Below are 11,110 nucleotides of genomic sequence, written 5' to 3'. Positions count from 1 at the left end.
CCTCGGGTAACCACTTTATTTTTATCTATGTCCACGAGTCTGTTTTATATCCAACATATGTGGGATGTGTATTTGACTGTCTTTACTGCTCTCTTCTCTTCACCTTCTCCTTGGTAGCCACTTAACTTTTATCTGTGTCCATAAGTCTCAATTTCATATCCCAATATGTGTAAAATCATATAGTTTTTAGCTTTTTCTGATTTACTTATTTCACTTAGTAAAATGTTCTCAAGGTCCATCCTTGTTTTCCTAAATGGCAATATGTCATCATTTCTTATGGTTGAGTAGCATTTCATTGTATATACGTACATCTTCTTTATCCAGTCTTCTATCAAGGGACACTAGTTGTTTCCATGTCTTGGTCACTGTGAGTAATGCTGTGATAAACATGGCAGTGCATGTGTCTTTAATACCAATGTCTTCAAGTTTTTTGGGTAGATACCTAGAAAAGGGATTGCTGGGTCTTATGCTAGTTGTATTCTTAATTTTTTGAGGAACCACAATATTTTCTTCCATGATGGCTGTACCAGTTTACATCCTCACCAGCAGTGAGTGAGGGTTCTTTTTTCTCCACAGCCTCTTCAGAACTTGTTTTTACCCATCTTGTTGATAATAGACAATCTAGCAGGTGTGAGGTGGTATCTCATTGCAGTTTTGATTTGCATTTCTCTAATAACTAGCAAAGATGAGCATCTTTCCTATGTCTATTGACCATTTGTTTGTCTTCCTGGATAGGTGTTCACTTCCTTTCCCCAATTTTTTTTCTTGTGACACAGAGAGAGAAAGAGACAGAGAGAGGGACAGATAAGGACAGACAGACAAGAAAAAAAAAGACATGAGAAGCATCAATTATTAGTTGTGGCACCTTAGTTGTTCATTGATTGCTTTCTAACATGTGCTTTGACCAGGAGGCTACAGCAGAGTGAGTGACTCCTTGCTAAATTCAGCAACCTTGGGCGTCAAGCCAGCAACCTTTGGGCTCATGCCAGCGCCCATGGGGTCATGTCTATGATCCCATGCTCAAACCAGAGACCCTGCGCTCAAGCTGGTGAGCCTGCGCTCAAGCCAGATGAGTCTGCACTCAAGCTGGAGATCTTGTAGTTTCGAACCTGAGTCCTCTGTGTTCCAGTCCAGTGCTTTTTTCACTGTGCCATCACCTGGTCAGGCGTCTCTCCCCATTTTTTGATTGGATTATTGTCTTGTTTGTTGTTGAATTTTGTTGAGTTCTTATATATTTTTGATATATAAAGAACTCACAGAAGTTCTTTATATATCACAAAAGGGATTTGGGATTAACTCTTTATCAAAGCTGTTGCTGTGAATATCATCTCCCATTTGGTTGGCTGCTTTTTGTTTTGTTGGCTATTTCTTTTGCTGTGCAGAAGCTTTTTTTTTTTTTTTTTTTTTTTTTTTGTGCAGAAGCTTTTTAGATTGGTTTAGTCTTATTCATTTATTGTTGCTTTTACTTCCCTTGACTTTGAGGTCAAAATCATAAAATGTTCTCTACTGCCAAATTCCATAAGTTTATTACTTATGTTTACTTTATGTAATTTATTGTTTCAGATCTTATATTTAGGTCTTTGATCCATTTTGAATTAATTTTTGTACAGGCAGACAAACTGTAGTCAAGTTTTATTCTTTTGCATGTGGCTTTCCAATTTTCCCAGTACCATTTGTTGAAGAGTTTTTCTGTTCTCCATTGCGCATTTTTGGCCCCTTTGTTGAAGATTATTTGTCCATGTATATATAGCTTTATTTCTGGGCTTTTTATTTTGTTACATTGGTCGGTGTGTTTATTATTCTGCCAATACCATGCTGTTTTGGTCATTGTAACTCTATAATACAATTTGAAGTCAAGTATTGTGATAACTCCAGCTCCATTCTTTTTTCTCACAATTGTTTTGGCTGTTTGCGGTCTTTTATGGATCCAGACAAATCTGGAGATTTTTTGTTATAGTTCTTTAAAAAATGACATTAGGATTTTAATGGGGATTGCATTAAATTTATATTTTGCTTTGGATGATATGGCCATTTTAATTATGTCAATTCTTCCAATCCATGAACATTGAACATTTTTCTATGTCATTTTGTCTTTTTCAACTTCATTCAATAATGCTTTGTAGTTTTCAGTATATAGGTCCTTCACATCCTTTGTTAAGTTTATTCCTAGGTATATTATTTTTGTTGTTACAATTGTAAAGGAATTTTTTTTCAGTTTATTTTCTGAAGTTTCAATGGAGTATAGAAAAGCAGTAGAGTTTTGTATATTGATTCTGTATTCTGTGACTTTACTACATTTGTTTATTGTTTTTAATAGTTTTTTGGTGGAGTTTTTGGGGTTTTCTATATATAAAATCATGTCATCTACAAAAAGTGATACCTTTACTTCTTCTTTCCCTATATCAATGCTTTTTATTTCTTTCTCTTGCCTGCTTGCTCTGGCTAAGACTTCCAGTACTAACATGAATGAGTGGAGAGAGTAGGCATCCTTGTTTTGTTCCTGATTTTTTAAAATAAGCTTTCAGTTTTTCACCATTTAGCATGATTTTGGCTGATGCTTTGTTATATATTGCCTTTATTATGTTAATGTACTTTCTTTCTATACCCATTTTGTTGAGTGCTTTAAACATAAATGGATGTTATATCTCATTGAAGCTTCTTCTGTATCTATTGAAAGAATCATATGATTTTTGTGCTTTGTTTTGTTGATGTGGTGTACTATGTTGTTTGATTTGTGTGTGTTGAATAATCCTTGTGATTCTGGAACGAATCCCACTTGATCAGGATGTATTATTTTTTTTAATGTTTTGCTGCATTCCATTTGATAGTACTTTGTTGAGGATTTTTGCATCTGTGTTCATTAGCAATATTGGTCTTTAGTTTTTTTTGTGTTTTTTTTTTTTTGTATTTTTCTGAAGCTGGAAACGGGGAGAGACAGTCAGACAGACTCCCGCATGCGCCCGACCGGGATCCACCCGGCACGCCCACCAGGGGCGACGCTTTGCCCACCAGGGGGCGATGCTCTGCCCATCCTGGGCGTCGCCATATTGTGACCAGAGCCACTCTAGCGCCTGGGGCAGGAGCCAAGGAGCCATCCCCAGCGCCCGGGCCATCTTTGCTCCAATGGAGCCTTGGCTGCGGGAGGGGAAGAGAGAGACAGAGAGGAAGGAGGGTGGGGGTGGAGAAGCAAATGGGCGCTTCTCCTGTGTGCCCTGGCTGGGAATCGAACCCGGGTCCCCTGCATGCAAGGCCGACGCTCTACCGCTGAGCCAACTGGCCAGGGCTGGTCTTTAGTTTTTTATTTTTGTGTTGTCCTTACCAAGATTCGGTATCAGGCCTCATAAAATGTGTTAGGGAATATTGCTATTTCTTTTCTTCTGCTGTCTTTGGGTTGCTTTGGCTCTTTTTTTCTAGTTTTTTCAGGTGTAATGTTAGGATGTTTGGGATATCTCTTGTTTCTTTCTTTTTTTATTGTGTTTACATAGATTGTAGTGTCGCACCAAATGCATCCTGCCCTCCCCCGTATTCCCCTCAACATCTCCCTTGCCCCTTTCCCAACATCTTCCTCCCCCCTTCCCTTCAGGTTTATCCCATCATTCTATCATCTCCTTTCCCTCTGTCCTCTTTTCCTCTGGTCCCTTTGATCCCTCTTCTGTCTCAATTCTGCTCCTCAGTTCACATTGTTTCTTGGATTCCTCAAATGTGTGAGGTTATATAGTATTTTTCTTTCTATGCCTGGCTTATTTCACTTAACATAATAATTTCCAGGTCCATCCAAGTTGTTGCAAAAGGTAATACTTTCTTCTTTTTCATGGCTCCATAGTATTCCATTATATATATGTACCACAGTTATTTCATCCACTCATCCACTGACAGAAACTTGGACTGTTTAAAGATCTTGACTATTGTGAACAATGCTGCCATAAACATGGGGGTGCATTTCTTTTTTTGAGTCAGTGATATGATGTTCTTGGGATATATTCTTTTTTTTTTTTTTTTAAGTTTTTTTTTTTAAGTTTTTTTTTTTTATTTATTCATTTTAGAGAGGAGAGAGAAAGAGGGAGAGAGGGAGAGAGAAAGAAGGTGGGGAGGAGCTGGAAGCATCAACTCCCATATGTGCCTTGACCAAGCAAGCCCAGGGTTTCAAACCGGCGACCTCAGCATTTCCAGGTCGACACTTTATCCACTGTGCCACCACAGGTCAGGCCTATATTCTTAAAAGTGTGATGGCTGGGTCAAAAGGCAGTTCCATTTTTAATTTTTTGAGGAATCTCCATACTGTTTTTCACAGTGGCTGCTCCAGTCTGCATTCCCACCAGCAGGGCAGAGGGTTTCCCTTTCTCTACATCCTCACCAGTACCTATCATGTGTTGTTTTGTTAATGAGCGCCATTCTGACTGGTGTGAGGTGGTATCTCATTGTGGTTTTAATTTGCATTTCTCCAATGATTAGTGATGTTGAACATTTTTTCATCTATCTATTGGCCATCTGTATGTCCTCTCTGGAGAAGTGTTTATTTCTTTTGACCATTTTTTGATTGGATTGTTTGTCTTCCTGGTGTTGAGATTTACAAATTCTTTATAAATTTTGGTTATTAACCCCTTATTAGAAGTATTGTCGAATATGTTCTGCCATTGTCTGTTTTGTCTTTTTATTCTGTTCATATTGTCTTTAGCTATACAAAAGCTATTTAGTTTGATATAGTCCCATTGATTTATCCTGTCTTTTATTTCACTTGCCCATGGAGATAAATCAGCAAATATATTGCTGTGAGAGATGAAGGTGAGCTTACTTCCTATGTTTTTTTTCTAAGATGTTTATGGTTTCACGACTTACATTTAAGTCTTTTATCCATTTTGAATTTATTTTTGTGACTAGTGAAAGTTGGTGGTCCAGTTTCATTTTTTTGCAGGTAGCTGTCCAATTTTCCCAACACCATTTGTTACAGAGACTGTCTTTACTCCATTGTATGTTCTTACCTCCTTTGTCAAATATCAATTGTCCATAAAGGTGTGGGTTTATTTCTAGGTTCTCTGTTAAGTTCCATTTATCTATATGCCTGTTCTTATGCCAGTACCAAGCTGTTTTGAGTACAGTGGCCTTGTACAATAGTATAACTTGATATCCAGAAGTGTGATACCTCCCACTTTATTCTTCTTTTTCAAGATTGTTGGGGATATTCGTGTTCTTTCTTGGTTCCATATAAATTTTTGGAATATGTTTTCTATATCTTTGAAGTACGTCATTGGTATTTTAGTTGGTATTGCATTGAATTAATAAATTGCTTTGGGTAATATAGACATTTTATTGATGTTTATTCTTCCTAACCATGAACACGGTATATGCTTCCACTTGTTTGTATCTTCCTTGATTTCTTTTATCAATGTTTTATAATTTTCCAAGTACATTTCTTTAATCTCCTTGGTTAAATTTACTCCTAGGTACTTTATTTTATTTTTTTGGTTGCAATAGTGAAGGGCATTGTTTCCTTAATTTCTATTTCTGATGGTTCATTGTTGGTGTATAAAAAGGCCTCTGATTTCTGTGTATGAAGTTTATATTCTGACACCTTGCTAAATTCATTTATCAGGCCCAGTAGTTTTTTTGCCTGAGACTTTAGTGTTTTCTATATACAGTATCATATCATCTGCAAATAACAATAGTTTTACTTCTTCTTTTCCAATTTGGATGCCTTTTATTTCTCCTTCTTGTCTGATTGCTGTGGCTAGGACTTCCAGGACTATATTGAATAAGAGTGGTAAAAGGGGCAGCCCTTACTTGTTCCTGATCTTAAGGGGATTGCTTTTAATTTTTGCCCATTGAGTATGATGTTGGCTGTGGGTTTGTCATAGATGGCCTTTATCATGTTGAGGTATGTTCCCTGTATTCCCACTTTGCTGAGTGAGAGTTTTGATCCTAAATGAATGCTACATATTATCAAATGCTTTTTCTGCATCTATTGAAATTTTCATGTGGTTCTTCTCCTTTTTGTTTATGTGATGAATCACATTTATTGATTTATGAATATTATCCATTCTTCCCTCCCCAGAATAAATCCCACTTGATCAAGATGTGTGAATTTTTTCATGTATTGCTGGATCCAGTTTGCTAATATTTTGTTTAGAATTTTACATCTAAATTCATCAGGTATATTGGCCTACAATTTTCTTTCTTCATGTTGTCTTTGCCTGGTTTTGGAATCAGAATTACGCTCGCCTCATAAAAGGAACTTGGACGTCTCTTCCTCTTGAACTTTTTAAAATAGGTTGAGAAGAATAGGAGTTAGTTCTTCTTTGAAAGTTTAGTAGAATTCACCTGTGAAGCCATCTGGCCAAGGGCTTTTGTTTTTTGGGAGTTTTTTATTACTGTTTCTATCTCATTTGTGGTAATCGGTCTGTTTAGATTTTCTGATTCTTCCAGATTGATTTTTGAAAGGTTATATGTTTTAAGGAATTTGTCCATTTCACCTAGGTTGTCTAATTTTTTGGCATATAGTTCATCATAGTATTTTCTTATAATATTTTGTATTTCTGTAGTGTCAGTTGTTATTTCTTCACTCTCATTTCTGATTTTATTTACTTAAGTCCTCTGTCTTTTTTCTTGGTGATTCTGGTTAAAGGTTCATTGATCTTGTTTACCTTTTCAAAGAACTAGCTCTTGGTTTCATTGATCCACTGTATTGTTTTTTTAGCATCTACACATTTTATTTCCACTCTGATATTTATTATTTTCTTCCTTTTACTATCTTGGGCTTTAATGCTGTTCTTTCTCTAGTTCTTTTAGATATAGAGTTAAGTTGTTTATTTGAGTTTTTTCAAGCTTCTTTAGGAACGCCTATAATGCTATGAACTTCTCTCAATACTGTTTTTGCTATGTCCCATAAATTTTGAGATGTTGTATAATAATTATCATTTGTTTCTAGAAATTTTTTATTTCTTCTTTGATCTCATTTTAACCCATTCATTATTTAATAACATGCTATTTAGTTTTCATGTGTTTTAGTATTTTTCAATTTCTCTGTTGTGGTTGATTTCTAGTTTCATGTCATTGTGATCAGAGAAATTGCTTGATATTATTTCAATCTTCTTAAATTTGTTGAGATCGCTTTTGTGTCCTAACATGTGGTCTGTCTTAGAGAATGTACCATGAGCACTTGAAAAGAATGTATATTCTGCTGCTTTAGGGTGAAAGTTTCTGAAGATATCTATTAAATCCAGCTGATCCAGTGTGTCCTTTAAGTCCTCTGTTTCTTTGTTATTTTTTTTCTTGAGGATCTCTCTAGTGATGTTAGTGGGGTATTGAAATCCCCTACTATTATAGTGTTGCTGTTGATCTCGCCTTTAAATCCATCAAAGTCTGCTTTATATATTTAGGTGCTCCTATATTAGGTGAGTAGATATTTATAATGATTATATCTTCCTGTTGGATTGCTCCCTTTATCATTATGTAGTGACTTTCATTATGCCTTACTATAGCCTTTGTTTTAAAGTCCATTTTATCTGATATAAGTATTGCTACCCCAGCTTTTTTTCATTTCCATTTGCATAAAATATTTTTTCCATCCTTTTATATTCAGTCTATGTAAATCTTTCGTTTTTTGTTTGTTTGTTTGTTTTTGGGTTTTTTTGTATTTTTTTTTCTGAAGCTGGAAACGGGGAGAGAAAGTCAGACAGACTCCCGCATACACCCAACTGGGATCCACCCAGCACGCCCACCAGGGGCAACGCTCTGCCCACCAGGGGGCAATGCTCTGCCCCTCCGAGGCATCACTCTGCCACTACCAGAGCCACTCTAGCACCTGGGGCAGAGGCCAAGGAGCCATCCCCAGCGCCCGGGCCATCTTTGCTCCAATGGAGCCTTGGCTGCAGGAGGGGAAGAGAGAGACAGAGAGGAAGGAGGGGGGGTGGTGAAGCAAATGGGAGCTTCTCCTATGTGCCCTGGCCAGGAATCAAACCCGGGTCCCCCGCACGCCAGGCTGACGCTCTACCGCTGAGCCAACTGGCCAGGGCCTGTAAATCTTTTGTTTTAAGGTGTGTCTCCTGTATACAGCATATGTATGGGTCCTGTTTTCTTATCTAAGCAGCTACCCTATGTCTTTTGATTGGATCATTTAATCCATTTACATTTAAGGTTATTATTGATATGTAGTTGTTTATTGCCATTTTATTCTTTAAATCTATATTTCTCTTTTACTATATTCTTTTTTCCTTTTTGTTCTGTTTACAACAGGCCCCTTAACATTTCTTGCAGCATTGGTTTGGTTGTAATGAATTTCATGAGTTTTTTGTTTTTGTTTTGTTTTTTTTTGTTTGTTTGTTTGTTTTTTGTTTTTTTTAGGGTGTCTGGGAAGCTTTTTATTTCTCCTTCAATTTTAAATGGTAACCTTGCTGGTTAAAGTAGTCTTGGTTGTAGGCTCTTGTTCTGCATTACTTTGAATATTTCCTGCCATTCCCTTCTGGCCTCAAGTGTTTCTGTTGAGAAGTAGGTTGTCACTCTTATTGGGGCTCCTTTGTAGGTGATAACCTTTTTTTCTTTAGCAGCTTTTAATATTTTCTCTTTATCTCTTAGCTTTGGTATTTTAATTATGATATGTCTTGGTGTAGATTTCTTTGGGTTTCTCTTTAATGGAATTCTATGTGCTTCTTGAACTTGTGTGACTTTTTCCTGCACCAATTTAGGGAAGTTTTCAGCTATGATTTTATTGAACAAGGTCTCTATCTCTTGTTCTTTCTCTTCTTCTTTAGGAAGCCTTATGATGTTGATGTTTCTCTTTAGGTTGTCAGAGAGCTCTCTTAGTGTTTCCTCTGATTTTTTCAGCCTCTTTCCTTTTTGCTGCTCTGTTTTCCTGTTTTCATTTATCTTGTCTTCTAAATTGCTGATTCAATCCTCTGCTTCATCCAGCCTGCTTTTAATTGCTTCTAGTATAGTTTTCATTTCTGATTTTGTATTTGTCATTTCTGACTGGTTCTTCTTTATTATTTCTATGTCCTTTTTGATGCTTGTTTTCTCTTTATTTATGTGTTCATTGTGTCAATCCATTGTTGTTCTGAAATCTTTTAGCATTCTCATAATCATTATTTTAAACTCTGCATCTGGTAGTTTGCTTATTCCTTCTCACTCAGTTCATTTTCTGGAGGTTTCTCTTGTTGGTTCATTTGGATTGCACTTCTCTGTCTTCCCATTTTGTCTGTGTATACTCTCTTCTTTGGGTGTGTTGTTTGTAGAGTTGGTCAAGTCAAGGGTTGGTGTTGTCTGCCTCCACTTTTTAGTTGTGTTATTTCTACATCTTCTTGTGTTGGTATCAGCTATTGTTTGTAATCCGCTATTGGATTTGGCTTTTGTAGTAGAGCCTCTTTTTTTTTTCTTTTTTTTTTGGATTTTTCTGAAGCTGGAAACGGGGAGAGACAGTCAGACAGACTCCCGCATGCGCCCGACCGGGATCCACCCGGCACGCCCACCAGGGGTGACACTCTGCCCACCAGGGGGCGATGCTCTGCCCCTCTGGGGCGTTGCTCTGCCACGACCAGAGCCACTCTAGCGCCTGGGGCAGAGGCCAAGGAGCCATCCCCAGCGCCCGGGCCATCTTTGCTCCAAGAGCCTCTTTGAAGTCTTAATTTGTTTGTTTTCTTCTCAGTTTTCTTAACTCGGTGTTAATCTTTTTTACTGATCTCAGCTGGAGACTTATTTGAAACTCTATCCAGGAATGCAGTGGCTGTAACCTGAGACTCTGGAGGTGTGATCTGTCAGCTTCTCTCTAGGGATGGGATGCTCTCTCCACTTCAGTAGGGGGAGGTGTATCTCAGATCTTCATAGAAACCTGAATACCTGCCCTTCCTCCCACTCCCTGTTTTCAGCTGTGTCTTGTTACTCTGATTGGAGCTGGCTCTCTTGTTTCTTAATATAAGCCTGGAGTGATATAAACTTCTCCCTTATTACTGATTTCACTGCATCCCTGAAGTTTTGACATGTTGTTTTGTCATTCTTTTTGTCTGTATAAATCTTTTGATCTATGTTTTTATTTCTTTTTTGATCCAGTCTCTTTTTAGAAGTACGTTGTTTAATTTTCAAATATTAGTGGGGTTTTTTATGTTTATTTTATAGTTGAATTTTAACTTCAAAGCTTTATGGTCAGCCCTGGCCAGTTGGCTCAGCAGTAGAGCATTGGCCTGGCGTGCGGGGGACCCGGGTTTGATTCCCGGCCAGGGCACATAGGAGAAGTGCCCATTTGCTTCTCCACCCCCACCCCCTCCTTCCTCTCTGTCTCTTTCTTCCCCTCCCGCAGCCAGGGCTCCATTGGAGCAAAGATGGCCCGGGCGCTGGGGATGCATCCTTGGCCTCTGCCCCAGGTGCTAGAGTGGCTCTGGTTGTGGCAGAGTGACCCTCCGGAGGGGCAGAGCATCGCCCCCTGGTGGGCAGAGCGTCACCCCTGGTGGGCGTGCCAGGTGGATCCCGGTCAGGCGCATGCGGGAGTCTGTCTGACTGTCTCTCCCCGTTTCCAGCTTCAGAAAAATACAAATGCTTGGTATAATTTCAATCTTCTTAAATTTGTTAATATTAGTTTTATAACTCAACATATGGTCTTTTAGAATGTTCCATGCTCCTTGAAAAAGAATGTATAGTCTGATGTTCTCAAATGAAAAGTTATGTAAATGCCTATTATTTCTATTTGGTCCAGTGTGTCATTTAAGGCTAGCATTTCTTTATTGATTTGCTGTTTGGATGATCTATCTAAAACCATCAATCGTGTGTTAAGACCTCCAACAATGATTGCATTTTTGTCTGTTCCTATTTTTATATTTTGTTAGTAGATGCTGTGTATATTTTGGTGCTTCCTGATTTGGTGCATGTATATTAAGAAATGTTCTATCTTCCTGATATAGTGTAATCTTTATTATTATAAAGTGCCCATATTTGTCTCTTTTTACCTTTCTTGTCTTGAAGTTGGTATTGTCAGATATAAGTATGGCTACACTTGCTTTTCTTTGGATATTATTTGCTTGGAGAATGATTTTCCAACGTTTACCTTTCACTTTCAGTCTACTTTTGTTCTTGCAGCTTAGATGTGTCTCCTTAAGGCAGCATATGGTTGGGTTTTGTTTTTTGATCCAAT

The 11,110-nt window shown here is 37.8% G+C and overlaps 1 non-coding gene across 1 annotated transcript; it reads right to left on the bottom strand.

Annotated features, from left to right (window-relative positions):
* Positions 1-3,208: 3,208 nt before the first annotated feature.
* TRNAA-UGC (transfer RNA alanine (anticodon UGC)) lies at positions 3,209-3,284 on the bottom strand. Its single transcript has one exon. It is a non-coding gene; the product is annotated as a tRNA-Ala (tRNA).
* Between the last annotated feature and the right edge of the window lie 7,826 nt (positions 3,285-11,110).

This window comes from Saccopteryx bilineata, chromosome X (genome assembly GCF_036850765.1).
Source record: "Saccopteryx bilineata isolate mSacBil1 chromosome X, mSacBil1_pri_phased_curated, whole genome shotgun sequence".
NCBI lineage: Eukaryota > Metazoa > Chordata > Mammalia > Chiroptera > Emballonuridae > Saccopteryx > Saccopteryx bilineata.
This window is presented reverse-complemented; position numbering and strand designations above follow the sequence as displayed.